We start from the raw sequence: 19,239 nt of genomic DNA, 5'->3' as shown, positions 1-19,239 counted from the left end.
TAGTGCTGCGCTCAGCCATTTCCTTGTAAACATGCCCCTTGGTGCGCTAAGTATCACACCTTTCATTAAACGTCAGCAGGGCAAACTTGCCAACATTTTACACAAAAAATTGTATGATGTTTACCGTACTTTGTGGATTTTAGTACCTTAATTTCTCAAAAACTCATGATAGGTGTTATTTATCACACCGATAAACATCGACGCTAACAGTATCGTTTTATATAAGGTACAATAAATAGCACCTTCATTCTAAAAAACTCCCAATCAGAGCCTAAGAGTTAATTTCGCTCGCTGTTATTTTATAATTTGTGCTGAAACACATAATTGGTTGTATTTATAAAACTGATATTGCAAGTATGTTCCTATCACCAGTGCTCTGCAATATGCTTTTATCTAGGGCCTTCTGTTGGGTGTCAACTGCCTGTCTGCTTTGTAGTTTTTATGTCGGTTCAAATCTAAGAATGAGGAATTCTATGTAGCCACACATCCATCAGCTAGTATTCCCAGCGAATTGATTTTTTTTGCTGAAAAAAGAACAGTGTATATAATACTGTAGATGGCTGCTGCTACTGTTAGGAAATAGAAAAATAATTTGGAGAATGAGAGGCAAACTGGCACAAAAATGTGCAAGTTCATTGGCATCCATTTTCTCTCAAACTCCACTCTTCTAGAAAAATGTTAACTGCTGACATTTATATTCTTGTCAGCTTCATTTGTATGGCCTTTTGCATCCTCTTTTTCTACAACATACAGTGGCAGCTCCTCCGCTAAGGCGGCGGAGCGTCACCCACTACTTTTCATCAGTGTAAATAAATGAAAAATAAAATGATAATAACTCAATGTTATTATCATTTTATTTTTTACAGCTGAGGCAGCTTTGCGGGTGGGGCTTCTCTAATGACAGAGAAGAAGGGGGAGGAGTGGTGGGCACTCTAAGTGCGCGTGAATGCTTGGCCGGCTGTCTTGGGCCAGACAAACAGTCATGTGCACTCTGCATGTTCTCCACTCAGGCTGCATTACAGTCTGGGTGGCGTACATGCCCAGGCTCCCAGTCCCCATCAAATGCCGAACCACGGCACTCAGACCAATCACAATGCCGCATTGCAGAGTTGTGATTGGCTTAGGGGAGCCTGAATGCTTCCTGTTCCGGCCAGAGCAAAGGGATGAGAAAGGAGAGATGTGGCGAGGAGGTAAATTACATTTTCTTTTTCTTTACCCCCCACCCCCAATACCTCCCAGCTGCCCCTGTATATAATGGTGGAACCTTCCTGTAGAAGACAGGCACTGCAAATGTCAGAGGTTTCCATAAAACACCTAAAAAGAACAGCAATGGCACTCACTGCAAGGGCATTACGAAGTTACTGCTCCAACGGCATCAGGAGGAACAATTACAGGATGATTACAAGTGGGTCCCTGAGAAATGGGGCATAATGTGGCGTATCAGTGTTAACTCACTATGTTATACCCCATTTCGGTCTGCTTACCATCCATACATTTCGGTTTCTTTTTTTGCAGCTGATCTGCTCGTGGGTGTAGCAGAGTGGATATGGTGTTTTCACATCACGTGTAACAATGATGAAGCTGGTATCCCTCATGACTTCCTGCTTCAGGATTGCAGGTAGACTCGTAGTCTGGGCTTCAGTGGGTCTGACTTTAAAAACAATGAGACTATTGATGTGCAAACAGATGTTTGCAATGTAAGAAAGAGTAAAACAACTTGTGCTTTCATTTTGTACAATGCTACTAAATGCAAAAGTGCAGAACTGAAGTTGTATGGAATCCAATCTTCCAATTATCAGACTTGCGGGGCAGAGTTATCAAGGCTTTGCGCACAGCAGTCACAAAAAGTGAAGCAAACCAGTGCCTTGATAAATTATTTCTGTTTTTGCACTGGAAAGTGGGCAAAGGGTCAAGGGGCTTCCATAGGGATGTACATGGCCATTCCCATGCTACTGCCCAAGGTTTTTGATGCACATCTCTATCTACTAATGTTTCTAGACAGGGCTATCGGCCCAAAAATAATGTCTCCTTGAGACAAGACTTTGTGAACTCGCAGAAATGTTTTTCCAAACTTTTCAAATTTCGCATGCCCGCTGCACTGTACATCACACTTCTAATGTGTGAGAAGTTTTAGAATATGTCTTAGCAAAGTTGTTTATACTAAAAGGGTAACTTGATGGGCACTACGGTGCAAAGGTGTGTACAAGGCGCTAGGCAGGTTCGAAGAGCACCAGCACTAAAGAAGCGAGCACCAGTCCCATATCAAAATAGATATGGTGCTTGTAGAGAGCCACTCGGACTCTTCACGACAATGTTGCCACTTACACGCATCCCCACACCCCTCGGGGCGGGCTCGACCCGAGTGGATAAATAAACGGCCGGAGACCGCTCGGGGTCTTCCGGCCACAATAATGAAAGTGTAGTCCTGTGTAGTCTTTTAGCGTAGCTGCGGCCTAATCACTCCCAAGGCCCCGCCGCGCTACATTGGCGACGAGGCTGGTCGCACCCCACGTGTGCCCGCTCACCTGGTCAGCTCCTGCTGGGAGCACGCGGTGCCTACCCGCGTAGCCCTGCACCGCTCTGTCACCGAGTTGGATTCCTGCAGGGAGCTCGCGGAGCCCTCCCGCACAGCTCTGTCCTCGCTGGCGCCTGCCACCTTCTGGCCCTGTGATCCCTGCGGCTGCACTGCCTGCCCTGTTGAGACCGCCTCTACGCTCGCACCCACCCACGTGTCTCCCTGCCCAAACGGGAGCGCGTTCAGCTGGCGGCGGAGGCTGATTGCATCGGGGGTAAGTGATTGGTACCCTGCCCACCCGGAGCACGTCCTGCTGCCGTGTCTGCTCCGGCTGCCTGCCCTGTGAGTGATTTCACCGGCTCCTTGAGGCGAAGGCCCCCTTCTTCCTTGGGCTGCCCTTTGCACTGCCTGCCCCACCAAGACTGAGCCTCCAGAACTGAGGACAACGTAGAGACACAACCTCTCCCTGTGCAGCTGGCCTGCAGAGTGGTACTCTGCTGAGGGGAAAGCACCTAGTGGCAAGCGATTAGCCCCTGAGTTTCTGAACACCCGATTACAAAAAAAAAGAAAAAGGAGGGGGCACGACAGAAGAGTGGAGGGGAGGACACACACCTGAAAGGACATTAACATAGACAATAAGTGAAAAGGGGCGATAGTGGACATCAGAGAACACAGGCGCCTGCTACACCCACGCCTCTCTTCCACCACAGGACTGCGCCAGAGGGCACGCAACCTCCCACGCACGCATGTGTTGCCACAAGTTAGCCAGTGGCACGTGGCCACGCGCCAACACGCGCACCCAGCCACCAAGCTTGACATCCAAGCCCCTGACTCGCGCCAGGACCCCAGCGCACAGCCACCATGAGCAACCCGCCGGTAGCTGGTGCTGCTGCTCAGCAGGATGGAGCAAATAATCCACGTGGGGGTGCCAATATGCCTCTCCCAGGACACAGCCACACGGCAGTTGTGCCTCTGCCCCCCTTCAGTGAAGCCTCAGATCCTGCCACTTCCACGCCGAGATGGAAAGCGTGGGTCGGACGGCTCATCCACTATTTCAAGGGGACAAGGGAAACTGACGGCACCGTCAAACGCTCACTGCTCATCTACTATGGAGGTGCGGAGATGTATGACCTTTTTGAGACTCCCCAACGCGGGCAATGACGACGACGCGGCGGTCACTGCATTTAACAGGCACTTCAACCCACAACTCAACCCCGATTTTGAGAAGTTCAAGTTCAGAAGGGCGTGGCAGTTGGAGTCAGTCAGTCGACATGTTCTACACACGGCTGCACCGGCTGGCCAGCATGTGCACATTCACGGATCAGAGAGAGGAGATAAGAGACCAAATCATCCTAGGATGCAGTTCCAAACTCCTGAGGAAGCTGATCCTCCAGCAACCTGGAATCTCGCTGGACGAGATCCTGGTCCTAGCTCGCTCCCATGAACTGTCGGACGTCCGAGCACAGGAGATGAAGGCCGCTTTACAGACGCTGGTTGCCGCGTCGTCTGCATCCTGACATCCGCCGATCAAAGAGGAAAAATTTGAAGCCATCCAACGACACCCCTCTACGGCTCGCCAATCGCCAAAACCGCAACCGGTACCAGGGGAACCGTGTGGATATTGCGGAGAGGACCACCCCGCGATGGCTGTCTGCGGGGCACAAGGAAAGACATGCTCCTGATGCGGAAGGCTAAACCACTATGCCAGGAAATGCCGCGGTGGGCGTTTCAGGCAAATGTCGTCAAGGTCCCGGGGCATTGCACAACGCGTCCGCCAGATCTCTCTTGACGATCCACCAACGGTCGTGGACAATGAGCCACAGGGGCGACGGCCCATGTACGAAGAAGAAGATGGCGAGGTGTTTGTAGTGTCGTACATTGGCAGAACGGATCGGCGTCGGCGGCCACCTCCCATGTGCTCAGTCGCCGTTGAGGGCACAGAAGTACGAGCCCTCATCGACACCGGAGCATCTGTCAATGTGATGGACTCCACACAATTCGACTGCCTGTCACCTCGTCCCCCGCTAACACACTCTACAGCCCGAATATACGCATATGGAGGGACTGACCCGCTTCCTCTCCGTGGGGTCATGCCAGGAAAAGTCATAAGCGGGAACAACTCAACGGAAACCCGGCTCTACATCACGGAGGGACGAAAAGGGACCCTACTGAGCTGCCACACGGCAGAAGATCTAGGACTCATATTCTTCTTGAATCAAGTCCACGACTCGCACGCGGAAGCATTACTGCAGTAGTTCCCGGCTCTCTTTGAAGGACTAGGAAAGCTCAAAGGCAAAAGCTTTAAACAGCACATTGACCCCTCGGTCAGACCAGTAGCCCTCAGACACTGGAGAGTGCCATTCAACCTTCACCCGCAGGTCGAGGAAGAACTAAAGAAACTCGAGGAACTAGATGTCAACGAAAAGGTCTCTGGCCCGACCCCCTTGGTTTCTCCGCTGGTCGTAGCACCTAAGCCCAAGCAACCGCGAGCCATCCGGCTCTGCGTCGATATGAGGCAGCCGAACACCGCCATGAAGAGGGAACACCATATCACGCCCACGATGGTTGACATAGTGGCTGATTTGAATGGAGCCAAGTGGTTTTCCAAGTTAGACCTCAACACTGGCTACCATCAGCTGGAACTGGAGCCGGAAAGCCGGTATATCAAGACCTTCTCGACCCACATTGGACTCCGAAGATATAAACGGCTCAGTTTTGGGGTGTCGTCGGCAGCTGAAGTCTTTCAAAATGCCATCAGGAAAGCACTGTCCGGGTTGCAGGGCGTAATCAACCTGAGTGACGACATTTTGGTGTTTTCCAGCACCCTAGAAGACCATCACTTTCACCTTCGAGCTGCTCTGCAGAGATTCACAGACTGTGGCCTGACCCTGCATAAGTCCAAGTGCTCATTCTATCAAGAGACAGTCGACTTCTTTGGGTACACCTTCACCCGGGATGGATTGCTCGTAGACCCCAAGAAGGCCGCAGTCATCCGTGCCGCCAGCACTCCGAAGAATCCAACGGAGGTGAGGAGTTTTATCGGTATGGACACGTACTGTGGGTGGTTCATCCCGAACCTCGCTGCCATATCGGAACCACTTCGGACCCTCACACGTCAAGATCACAAATGGGAGTGGACGGTGGCTGCCAACAAGGCGTTCAACGCCATCAAGGTGGGGTTACTTGACAAGACGGTAATGGCTACTTCCACCCCCAGCGGCGCACAGAGCTAGTCGTCGACGCAAATCCGGTCGGCCTAGGGGCGGTCATCCTGCAAGAACATGGTTCGGAGATCTGGAAGCCAGTTGCCTACGCAAGTAAGCCTCTCACCGACACAGAGACCAGGTACGCTCAAATAGAAAGGGAGGCGTTGGCCATCAAGTGGGCGTGCCAGCACATGTGTACCTGTGTGGCCAGGAGTTTCACGTGGTGACCGACCACAAGCCACTGCTACCGCTGTTTGCAGGCTCATCTCGGCTGGCGCCCCCGAGGATAGAACGATGGGTGGTGCAGCTGCAATCATATAACTTTAAAGTAATCTACCGTCCCGGCGCTCATAATCTGGCTGACTACCTGTCTCGTCACCCGGAGCCCCCAAGGGCGTCAGACCTGGCGGAAGATGCATGTCACACAGAGGCTTTCGTGAATATGGTGTCTCAAGGGGCGTGTCCGTCAGCCATGACGCTGGAAGAAATCGGCAGGGCGACACAGGAAGATCACACTCTGTCCCGGGTAAAGGAGGACCTTGAGAACAACGGATGGACACACTTCATGGATGGGGCCCGCGTCCTCCGGCCGGAAGTCAGTCACGCCCGACAGCAGCTGTGGCAAATACACCACAAACTCGGCGTGGGTGAGCAAGGAGTGGTTCTGAGATGTCACCTCATAGTGGTTCCGGAGGGTTTACAGAAGAAGATCCTCGCGCTGGCACATGTTGGCCACCAAGGAAGGGCGAAAACTAAAGCCAGGCTGCGGGCCAAGGTCTGGTTCCCGGCAATGGACTCTATGGTGGATGAAATGGTAAGGCAGTGCCATGCCTGCACGATCATGGGAGGCGATCCCGCACCGGCACCAGTGATCACGGAAGAGCCGAGCACGGCCCCCTGGACTCAAATCAGTCTCGACTTCCCGGATGGACGTCACATGCTGGTCATTGTTGACTCCTTCTCGAAGTTTTCCATAGTGGAAAAAGTTGCGTCAACGGCAGTTCCACAAGTGAAGAGGGTCCTCGACAGAACTTTTGCAATGATGGGGCTACCGGAGGAGGTCAAGTCTGACAATGGACCCCCATTTCAGGGCCAAGACTTTCAAGAGTACCTTGAAAACAAAGCAATACAGCACCGGAAGATCACCCGATCTGGCAACAAGCAAATGGGGAAGTAGAACGCCTAATGAGGACTCTCAACCGAGCACTGCGCATCGCTGTGGATGGGGGAGAAGACGCTGAAACGGCTCTTGATCAATTTCTGGGAGCATATCGACAGACCCCACACAGCACGACCAAGTGCGCGTCGGCTCATCTGTTGTTCAAAAGGGCGCCACGGGACAGATTCCCGGCTGACCCGACGTGGATGCCCATGGAACGGGACAATGACGCAGTTCAAGCAAAGAGAGAAACAACCAATCGAAAGGCCAGCGAAGCCCGAAGGGCACAGGAACATCACCTGAGAGTAGGAGATCGGGTAGTGATTAAAGACCGGCACCCTGGTTGGAAGCCGGAAGCATGGGTCGTTGTAGGCGTTCAAGGGACCATGGTTACTGCTCGAAGGGGACAGCACTCTGTCACGAGAAATGTGTCCAGCTTTAAGAAGGTGTCTGAGAGGGAGCTGGACCAAGAAGCATCTGACCATCAGGACACCCTTCCGAGTTTCACCTCACCTGTTTCTCCCAGCATTGGGAGTCCACCATCGAAACACCACGGCAAGTTAGCCAAGGGCCTAGTGATGTGTCAGGTCGACTGGTCAAAGCACAGCAACTGAGTCATCCGAGAGTATCCTGTCCAGTGCTCATGCCGGTCAGAGTTCAGGGAGCCAGAAGTATGGTCTCTGGCCAAATCCTGTGCCAAGTCAGAGACTGAAAGACTTTGTATATATGTCTCTGTGAACTGAGAGGACTTGGTGGTCTAGAACCGAAAGAAAGGAGGGATGTAGAGAGCCACTCGGGCTCTTCACGACAATGTTACCACTTACACGCATTCCCACACCCCTCGGGGTGGGCTCGACCCGAGGGGATAAATAAACGGCCGGAGACCGCTCGGGGTCTTCCGAACGCGATAGTGAAAGTGTAGTCCTGTGTAGTCTTTTAGCGTAGCTGCGGCCTAATCACTGCCAAGGCCCCGCCGCGCTACAGAGCTGTCCTACCCTCTCCTGCTAGTGCAACACAGCGCAGCATGACATTTGTGTCCTGGACAGTTAAAAAAAATAAATGATGGTGCATTTTGCTCAAAACTTCGTCAACCATTTCTGAGTTTTCCTGAAGTTGCAAGTCGGTCTCCGTATGCTTTACAATATTTACATAAGACCTTAGACCATAAGACAGCGCCTTGATGCCTTAGGGTGATTGCTGCACTTTACAAATTTCAAATCAAATCAAACCTGTAGTACAGCCAAATCGGTCTTTAGGCTGTTATGCAATTACGTATGCGGGCAAAACTCAATTGGCAGTAGGGTTGGATTATTCTGCACCCAAATCATCTTCTGAATAGACCAGCTGTCTGATTGGCATCTAGGAGTGGATAAGCAGGAGTGTCTTGATGGTAAATACTAGCACAACAATGCTCCAGTGACTGGAGTCAGAAGCAATGATGGCATAGTTCACTCTGGTCACTAGCAGTGGGATACCACCATTACTTGACGTCAAGCTGAAATCCCTGGATATTCTAAACAAACAAGTATCCTTCAAGGCCCAGAGAAATCTAGTCTTGTTGACTTGTTTCTAAGCATGACATCTTCTGGGTAAGGTTCTTCAATTCGTCTAAAGCTTTTCAATGTGGTGGCAGAATGTGCTTTACCATGCACTACTATAACTATCTGTATTTAGATCTTCTATCCCTTAGCTACATAGAATTCAGAATTTCAATATTGTAAGGGTTGTGGGGTGGAATTCGTGGGTGTGCACATAAAATGTCCACCAATTGAGAATGCTCTGGTGGCTGTGGCATAATTGCTTAAAGAAATCCAGCAACAGATCCACAAAGGAGGATTGTGGCGGTCTCCCCAACTATCCCAAACAGTGACCATGGAGGGAGACAAAAACAAACTTACTAAGTGGGCGGGAAGTTGAATGAGAGCCAGAAGAAGAGCTGCCTCCTGAGGCCTGTGTGCTCCGGCCATGTGGGGCCCGCCCCTTACCGTAGGCTTAGAGAGCAGCTGCAGTAGCCCCAGTGGACCCCATGCACTGTTCTTGTTTAGAGTGAGACGGGCGAAGCAGAGATAGTTGTTGCCAGAGCTCCCCTCTCCACACTCATGCATATCACCCGAAGAGATTTGCGCTGCAGATGATCAGCCTGGACAGCATAAAGGAAACATGCTCACCCCACAAGGAATCCGATCAGATGAGTGGCCCACTTCAACTGGGGCCCACCAGTTAGTGAGACAGGTGCTGTACAGGAATGGGCACACATAGGTAGCAGACCTGCAGTACTCACTGAGGGCACAGTGAGTAAAAGGAGTTGCAGAGCTGACATGCGGTGTGGGCACTAGTAGTCAAATGTACATTTTACTCCGCAGTGTATGGATCCCCGTCTAGAATAGAATAGATTCCTGGCTGGGCACCAGAGACATGGAATGTTGGCCGGGATCCATTATATACCTTCCCAGGATGTCTGTTATTTTAACATTAGACCTCCCAACTGATACCTGACTGAAAACGACTCTCTCAGAAGAATTCACCTTTTTCAGCCTAAACTGTAGATCCCTCCCCAAACATAAGGAAGATATACATGACCTGCTAATAAACACACAGCCAGATGCCGTTTTCCTAACTGAAACATGGCTAAATGAGAGCTCAGGACCGGATGTTGCAATTGCCCTACCTCCCAATTACTCAAACCTTAGGAAAGACCGTATCAACAAAAACCGGAGGAGGAATTGCACTTATTTTTAAAAACACTTAGACATGTAAATGGGAGGATTTATCCTGCGTAGGCTGCGAAGCCAGCTCATTTAAACTGTCGCTCACTTCCCAATTTAGTTTCTCTGGGATCTTAATTTATCGACATCCGTGTCCTGCGGGACCTTGGACATCGTTACTCTCAGAGTTCATTACTCCCCTGCTAATGAAAGCTACGAACTTCACCATTTTAGGAGATTTAAATATCCATTTTAATGACCCCAGGTGCACTATCAGCTCCACCCTGACTGCTAATTTAGCAGCCATGAATGTATTACTTCACAATTTCGGGCCCACTCACCTGGCAGGACATTTACTCGACCCCATTTTTTTAAATTTATCTAACATCACATGCCAGACAGCCCTCCCTAGCACTTGGTCAGATCACTTCCTGGTCGACTTTAGGGGAAAACTGGAAACGCAGGGCAAAAACTCCTCTTCCTTTCTTTCCAAAGCGGGTTTCAGAAATTGGAAAAAGTTAGATTTTGATCAATTCAATCGGCATCTTCTAAGCAATATCCCTGCTTCCCCCCAAAAAAGATGGTGGAGGCGGAAAATATTCATACATGGTTAATGGCCTCAGTTGATGCATGTCTACCAATGTCCAACAAAAAGATGAGTAATCATCGCCCACCTGCCCCATGGTTCTCTGACAAATTAAAAATAGTTAAAACCACATGTAAAGCTCTCGAAAGACGTTGGAGAAAGGACTATGCACCAGAGTCAAAACTCATTTATAAATGGGCAAAAAAGAATTACCATGATCGATGTAAAGCTGAGCGAGCGGAGCATGCTAATCGCACCATCACTCTAGCTTACAACATTCCTAAAGCCCTATTTAAAGTTGTAAAAGAGTTGTCGGGAGCATCCTGCCAACCCATGCCTCCTGAACTTAATACAGCACAATGCGAAAACCTAGCGGAGTATTTCGTTGAAAAAATCTATACAGAATTGAATAATTTGCTTACAAATATGAAACCGCTTGTAACGCCCATTAACGCCCATTGAACTCTCATTTAGCAGTACCTTTTCTCCTATGACGCAGTCCACCACCGCCACCCCTGGTGTGACACTGGACAGCTGGCAGCCCTTAAATTATTGCATCCTTTAATCGCATTCTTACCAGTCTTGGATATGGCTCCCCCAAAATCCCACTTCCCATCCCCATTCTTCAAAAATTAGAACTCCTGTTACTTAATGTTATCATGGAACTGCTTAATTCATCACTACGAGAAGCTATAGTACCAGCGGCGTGGAAACATGCCATGGTACTACCTCTACTGAAAAAAGTGAATGCGGATTCAGCGGAACCTTCTAATTTCCGCCCCATTTCCCTAATCCCAGGCTTCTCTAAAATTTTGGAGAAACATGTCAACCAGCAGTTGTCTCAGTTTGCTGACTCACAAAAAATCCTCCATGCTTCACAATCAGGCTTTAGAGCCGGCTTCTCCACAGAAACCACACTCCTGGGCGTCACAGAAACCCTACGCAAGTACCTGGACAGGGGAGAAACGATGGCACTCATACTGCTGGACTTGAGTGCCGCGTTTGACACTGTATCCCATCTCTTACAAACTTTACATTCCTGGGGCATTGTCGGAAAGGCACTCAAATGGCTGTCCAATTTTCTGTCGGATAGGACTTTCCAGGTCTTTTCTCCTTCTGCTAGCTCGAAGGTCCATGACTCCCCGTATGGAGTACCGCAGGGATCCATACTTAGCCCGCTGCTCTTTAACATATATGTTAGCCCTCTGGCCACAATTGCTGAGGAAGCTGGGTTTACCATCTTCTTATATGCAGATGATACCCAGCTTATCTTCTCCTTGTCCACCAAGGAGACCTCTAATGTGTCATCGCTCCAGATAGGTTTACAAAAGATAGCTGGCTGGATGCTTTCCAATCGATTAAAACTTAACGGTGGGAAAACTGAGGTTCTTATCCCCGGCAGAAACAAAGACCTTTGGGGCCCCCAACATTGGCCGCCTCAAATGGGTGACCTCCCTAAACCATCCCAATCAGTCCGTAATCTTGGTATAGTCATTGGCGACCAACTCTCTATGAAGCAGCAAGCTGTTAAGGTCGCTTCGTTCTGCTTCACCATATTAAGATGGCTGAAAAAAATACTGTGGATGTTGCCAAAGCCCACACAAAGAACTGTCATACAGGCCTTAACTGTATCCAGATTGGATAATGGCAATGTACTTTACTTAGGTGCCAACAAGGAAGTGATCTGTAAGCTGCAAGTCGTCCAAAATTCTGCTGCTAGGTTATTGTGCCATTTACCCAGATTTGCATCCATCTCAGGTACCCTGCACGAACTCCACTGTCTTAGGGTGGAAAATCGTACAAAATCGTACAAAATTTAAAGCCCTTTGCTATAGGCATAGGATAAAATCTGGGAGGGCGCCACAGTACCGTAAGTCCCTAGTTCACCCTTGCCTTCCTACACGCCTTCTTCGATTCTTGTCCCAAGTCCCCCGGATCTAACAAGTAAGCATGGGCAGTAAATCCTTTGCCTGCCTAGCTTCCCGCACTGTGGAACTCTCTCCCCTCACAACTCCGGCATGAAACTATCTTCCACAAATTCCGTAAAGGTCTGAAAACTTGGCTATTCAATCAATAGAGCAGCTTCACCTCCTGCGTGTGTCCGTTGGCGCCGGGAAACCTCCGGGTGGCTGTGCGTTCTATAAATTCAAATTAATAATAATAATATTAATACCAACACACACGGGATATGGGGGCTACAGCTGACAACTTTATTCGACCAGTCATATTTTGAACTTAATCAGAGTTTGGTGGATACCACTGCATCAATATGGGAGGCGTTCAAAGCAGTTATTCTGTTTGAATGCATTGCAAAAGGGTATGGAATCCTCAAGTCCAACTGAAGCTGGGTTGCTCAGCTACAAAAAAAGACAATACGATATCAGAACGGGAGCAGGACAGTGAACATGACCTCAAGATTCTATTACAATTACACACAAAACTTGCTGAATTTAGGGAGATGGCAGAAAGAAAGGTCACGTTTTTTGAGTAAAAATGTACCAGCGTAACAGCATAGTGAGGGCGGGCAGTCTGGGCAGCAGCAGATATAGCACAAGCCGAGGATACCACTGGAGAATCGGTAGACTGTCCCAAGGAAATGTTAAATGTATTCATCAAGTTATACACTGGTCTGTATTCTCCATAAGCAGAATTAACCGCCCTGGAAATTCAGGAATATTTGGATACGGCCACTCTTGCACGGCTTGAACTTGGCGATCATGAACCGTTGTGCTACCCTATCATACTTGAAGAAATAGGAAAGGTTATCACTAGCATGAGGATTGGTAGTGCCCTAATTGGCGATGGACTACTATTGAATTTTACAAAGAGTATGCAGAAGAGCTAGCTCTTATTCTGTTAGGGGTGTATGGGGAGGAATTTAGGGAGGGCATACTCTCCCCATCATTACAAAGGCTATTGTGAAAACGTTACTTAAGACAGGTTAACCCCCTCATCTCTCTGACTCCTACAGTGCACTGCCCTTAATCCCCAAGTTGACACTCAGCCATCTGAAGTTGCCAGTTTTTAGAAGCAGCTAAGGACTTTGACTCCTTTGAATGGCCCTATCTGCACAATGTGATTCAGAAATTGTGTATGGTAAGAGCTATCAGTTGACTGGGGGTGAGTGCTTGCAATGTTCAACACTCCGTCCATCATTTCCTATGGTTTTGCTTTGTTCGCCATAAGTTGGCAGGGTATGCTCAGACGTGAGTCCCTTGCTCACTTTGCCACTGGATTCAAGCAAGCCTGGCTGAAAACGGCTGAAATGCCAGAAACCGGTCCTAGGAAGCTTGCTTCCGGTCCAGGGAAGACATGGCTTGGCAGTTCGGGCTGGACTGTTCCCATGAGGCACAGGGTCAGACTGATTTGCATATGGCCATGTCTGAACTGGGGTGGCAGAGTGGGCTAAAGAACGGTGATGGATTAAACCCAGATCAGTTGACTGGGGGTGAGTGCTTGCAATGTTCAACACTCCGTCCATCATTTCCTATGGTTTTGCTTTGTTCGCCATAAGTTGGCAGGGTATGCTCAGACGTGAGTCCCTTGCTCACTTTGCCACTGGATTCAAGCAAGCCTGGCTGAAGACGGCTGAAATGCCAGAAACCGGTCCTAGGAAGCTTGTTTCCGGTCCAGGGAAGACATGGCTTGGCAGTTCGGGCTGGACTGTTCCCATGAGGCACAGGGTCAGACTGATTTGCATATGGCCATGTCTGAACTGGGGTGGCAGAGTGGGCTAAAGAACGGTGATGGATTAAACCCAGATCAGTTGACTGGGGGTGAGTGCTTGCAATGTTCAACACTCCGTCCATCATTTCCTATGGTTTTGCTTTGTTCGCCATAAGTTGGCAGGGTATGCTCAGACGTGAGTCCCTTGCTCACTTTGCCACTGGATTCAAGCAAGCCTGGCTGAAGACGGCTGAAATGCCAGAAACCGGTCCTAGGAAGCTTGTTTCCGGTCCAGGGAAGACATGGCTTGGCAGTTCGGGCTGGACTGTTCCCATGAGGCACAGGGTCAGACTGATTTGCATATGGCCATGTCTGAACTGGGGTGGCAGAGTGGGCTAAAGAATGGTGATGGATTAAACCCAGATCAGTTAACCGGGGGTTAGTGCTTGCAATGTTCAACACTCCGTCTATCATTTCCTATGGTTTTGGTAAGAGCTATGTCACAGGTGATAAAATTGCTCACTACAGCCCCGAATGCCAGAATTAAAATCACTAATCAACTTTGCCTCGCCATATTGATCGAAGAGGGACGCAACAGGTGAAGACCGCCAACAGTAATAGGCGTAGGGGAGATGCACTATCCAGTGGTCCTCCTTATCAACAACCCACATCTGGAAGTAACCAGAGATGTGGGGATGATAAAGCAACTTAAACAACAAAACAACGCGGTCTCCGACGACCCAGGCAACGTCCAAGCAACGGTCGCCCGCCCTGGCTGATTCCGCCTTCCTGGGCCTGGTGTGCAGTGTAAATCCTGGCTCGGCATCGGGAAAGACGATCCTCCCTAGAGCTGACTGTGTCGATCTTCAGAGCCCTCTACCCTACCTGTGTGTGTCGCTTCCTGAGTTTTATTGGACACTTCTCTTCCTGGTAATATTGGACATGGCACTGGGACTGGGGGTATGCATGGGTGGGTTTGCAAAGAGTGGCCAAGGATGATGCTGACCCTTCCGAGGTGGTCACCTACTAGGCGGGCGGGCTCGGGAGTTGTGTGCTCTCACGGCATAACTGTTAGTGTACCAAGTGCGTAATGCTCCTTACTCCTCTTTGACAGGGTCGATTTTGTGTTCTTTATTGTTTGCTTTATGGGAAACCGTGTGGTGCGGGAGGGAGAAGCCGGGGGCGTGTTTTGCAGGCCCTCCTCCAGTTTATTAATACTCTCTCTACCCCCCCCCGTCTGGTGGGGGCTCTTTTCCCACTTCTTTTCTCTGTTTCTTCTATATTTCGGGTCTGGTTCCGGGGCGACAGGCACACTGCTGGGGGGGGGGGGCCGTACTCATCTGCAGAGGTGCAGGGTGGGGGGTTGGGGGGGGATCCTTTAGTCTTTCACCTCCTTTTTCTATGGCCTCCTTTTCTTCTCTTATTCTCCTTTGTCTTTTTCTGGGATCAGCATGGTAGTACTCCTTTGTTGTTAATCACTGCTGTTTCCGGAGTGCCATAATTTCCGTGGAGTTTCCTGGGTCTTGGGGCAGGGGGTTGCGGGCGCAAATGGCCGTGTCATTCCTCCACATCCTGAACTTCCTGTTTCAGCGCCATTGCTTAGATAGACTGCTGTGTATTGTTTACGTTCATCGTTCTGCCTGCCATTTTTCGCTGCTGGGAAACTGTTTGGCACCTGATCCTTCCATCCTTTTCTATTATAAAATGTAAACCTTGATTATCCTGGTCTCCTACTTGGGCTGTTCAGAGACTGAGAGAATGCTAGCGTCGAGATTTTGCTCCCCGAGGTACTGACTGTGATAGACCTGCTTTCTGTTATTCTGATTGTTTAGCGGCCGGCCGCGGGGGTTGTAGGCCCATACGTGTAATTGATTGAAATGTCAATAAAGGTTTTCAAAAAAAAAAAAAAAAACAACAAAACAAAACCATAGCACATTAGGTGAAATTTTCCTTAATGCTAAATTCAAGACACTGGCTGAATATATGGACAGAACACAAGCCATACTCCTAGACATACTGGTATATCGGATAATACAACAGATAATGGCGGAGGTGTTTCACACTTTGCCTGAAGAACCAACTGAATGGAAACTGCTCAATTTTCTCATTACTGCCCAACTTATCACCACAATGTACAACCCCATAATGAGGGAGGGGAGGACAGTTCAACTGCAATCCAGAGACAAGCGGGGTCAGGAGCCAGGCCATGCACTTACATACACCTATTTGACATAGTGCTGCCAACAAACAGCAAATAGCAACCAACAGCAGGCAAAGGCTACTAAATGTTAAATATATCTGAAGAGCCTACACACTCCTATTAGTCTGGTATGAATTAGAATGGCCAAAAGTGCGAACTGCAGATATTGTGCTCCACCAGATGCAGATTTTCTCCGCCTGGCGTGGTCTTGTCTGTGGGTACACATGAATTTTGGCAGGAGGTTACAAGAGCAGTATGCATCATGACTGAAGTGTTTTCGCCGAATGGCCCTTTTACTGCAAAGCTAGGGTACATCAAAGAGGTTCCTAAGGTCTATAGGAAATTTGTTGCAATTGCACTTTTGATGGGTAAGAGAGGAGTCGCCATGTTCTGGGGATGAGTAAGGCCTCCGCAATTTGAAGACTGGCTGAAGGACCTATCCATTTGTTGCAAACATTTAGAAGTGCATGCATGGATGCTCACATGGGCATAACAACCAAGGGACATTTGGAGCCTGCTTTGGACATACTCAGAAGGGCCTGCTAATTAATCCATTCATGCTCCTAAAGAGCTCTGTGCTACCAGTTGAAAAGCTACATGATGCCCCATGCACAAACCATTGTAATACCGGTCACATATGAACGTGTACTGGAAATTTGTAATGTATGTGTGAAAATGCCCAAACATTCTGTAAGGTAAGCCGCTTCATTATTGCAATGTCGCCTTATTTATCTGTTTTAAAACTGAAAATAAAATAATAAAAAAATATTCTAAGGGTTGCACAGCTACGAAACTTTGACTTATATCAGAGGCTTGACGAGCTCTATACTGTCGCCCGATTCATGGATTTTTTATGGATGTCAGCGAACATGCCATGAGGATTATTGTATATCTTCATGCTCATGTTCTCTACTCTTTTACGGGTTCCACGGACTCAATGTACTCATGCAGAAGTCGATTTATGGAATTTCTCATGCCCAACCTGTTGAACAACCTCCCAATTCAATTTCTTACCTTTTCCTATTATCTGGGCAATGGAGAAGCTCTCAAAACCTGGTTATTCTAACTGTTTTTTTAGCTTCTTAGTAGTTTGGTAGTTTTATCTTAGATGAGTTGGTTACGTTTTGGTTTTGCCAATGTGTCCTCTAATGGGAACCGGCGATGCGCTCTACAAATATTAAATCCATCTAATTCAACCAGTCAGCATGTAAATGTGCCCCAGAAATCCATCCAATACGGTCATTTATGTTTACTATAATTCCACTCAGTGCCCACCCATCCAGGGATAGTAAGAGACATCATTAACACAGATCTTAAAGGGTGTATGTCAAAACCCCTTTCAGATGGCCACTGGACACGCAGGGGCTACTGGGCTAAACTGTGGTGGTTCAGGCCTTTTACTCCTGATGTCCTGGCAACCTACCATGGAGCCCGCTCAGTTGGGCCAAGTGACCTTCTGCACTTGACTCTCAGTGGTTGCTGTGGTCGAGCAGTCAAGGCTCTTTCAGGGGTGGGGGGAGACTTAGATATAGGTCCGTAAACATGACTCATAACTCAAAGTGCAAACAATGCGAACAATAAACCAATGTCCAGCCAAATGCTTGCTTTCAAAAGAAAAAGTAGTATTTTAGTTCTAAGTCTACATATGCAAAGAAATGTGACATTCAAATGCAATAACACAATCACCCTTGAGGTTTAGGCTCTAGCCGTTTTCAGGCAAATCCCTGTCCCACCCTCCTTTGTGTAACGTCTTTGGGGGTATACCCCATTCACCGGTCACCGCATCCAGGGAATGCACACTATTAGCCCGTACCCTGGAGCTCCCTTTGACTCTTCAGGATTTTAGTCAAAAGTGTTAGCACATTCAGAAGCGATTACCCCGGGACCCACAGGCCCTAGTTCAAGTCTTACTCGCACCTGCAGCATGGAAGCATTGGAAGTTAAAGTGGGTGCCTTCAGCATGGGCCCTCACAAGATCAGATTCTGCTCGGAGAAGTAGGGCTCCTCATAGAACATGCAGTAGCATTCTCTCTAGAATGGCATGGCCGGCCCTCCCGAGCGATCAGAGCAGCTTCAAGCTTACAGCAATGCGGTAAGTTAAGTTTTTCCCTTCAAGAGAATTCAATCTTTTGCCTCCCGACTGAAGACCCACGGGCGTGTCATCCTCCACAACATCCCCCTGGTCCTCTGGGGTCAGTAAAGGCAGATCTCTTAGTGCGGCTCGCCCCGCTACTCACAGCCGTTTTGGGGCACGGCCCGAAGCACACTGAGTTGCTGCGGTATCTTACAGATGCAATGTGGACTCCTCAGGTGCAATTACCCACACAACGGCAGCCCTTCCTGGCATGCAAAGTCACCACTCAGGGCATGGGTAGGGCTGACCCTCTTGGCATAAAGTGGTCATGAGCCCTGCCATGCTGGTCACACAACTACTTCAACAGTGGCCCCCTCTGGCATATGGGGTCACCACAATGAGGCGGTGTGGGCTCGGTGTCCTCCGCACACCGCTCAATACTTGGCAAGTCTATGGTAGTCCTCTTCTGGCATATAGGGGTAGCTGATAACAGTCCTGCACATGGGCTACAGCCAGATCGGTGCACAGCCAAATATTTTCATTGTACAGACACTGCACAGCACTACATCTTTCAGGTTATATATTCCTCACAGGCCTACCTACACTAATACACATGCACTAATTATCTCACATGTAAATTGGGTGTGCATATGTAGCGCTCGCATGCCCAAATAGGCACCTTGGCACTAGCTCAGAAAAAGGAATAGATCAAAAGACAGTTAAGACATAGAAAAGAATCAAGTTTTCAGCACCGTTATTAAAGTCAGAAGGTTCGGCAGAGCTTTATTATGTATAAGAAGGGCATTCCATGCTTGGGAGGCTACAAGTGCAAAGCTTTTACCACCCCAATTAGCGTATCTAAATCTAGGAACTGTCAACAATTAGGCTGATTCCTAATGCAGAGACCAACTTGGTAGGTAACAAATAAGACTCCTCATCAGGAAGTCAGGGCCTAACCAGTGCTGTGCCTTGAGTACAGTGATCAGGGCTTTAAATGTCACCCTCTGTCTGACAGGGAGCCAGTGGAGTTTGGAAATTAATTTCAAGACAGGTGTTTGGGAGTTTTGCACAACAACCGAGCGGCAGCACTCTGTAAGGTTTGTAACTTGCTAAGAACCTGCTAATGGG

At 48.8% G+C, this 19,239-nt stretch overlaps 1 protein-coding gene across 5 annotated transcripts in view; it reads right to left on the bottom strand.

Annotated features, from left to right (window-relative positions):
• Positions 1-19,239, bottom strand: part of LOC146867161 (polyunsaturated fatty acid 5-lipoxygenase-like) — a 1,030,548-nt gene that overhangs the window by 8,776 nt on the left and 1,002,533 nt on the right. The gene's annotated exons all lie outside the window — the stretch shown is intronic.

This window comes from Triturus cristatus, chromosome 1_2, assembly GCF_964204655.1.
Source record: "Triturus cristatus chromosome 1_2, aTriCri1.1, whole genome shotgun sequence".
Taxonomy (NCBI): domain Eukaryota; kingdom Metazoa; phylum Chordata; class Amphibia; order Caudata; family Salamandridae; genus Triturus; species Triturus cristatus.
Note: the sequence above shows the minus strand (reverse complement) of the source record. Positions and strands in the feature narration are given on the sequence as shown.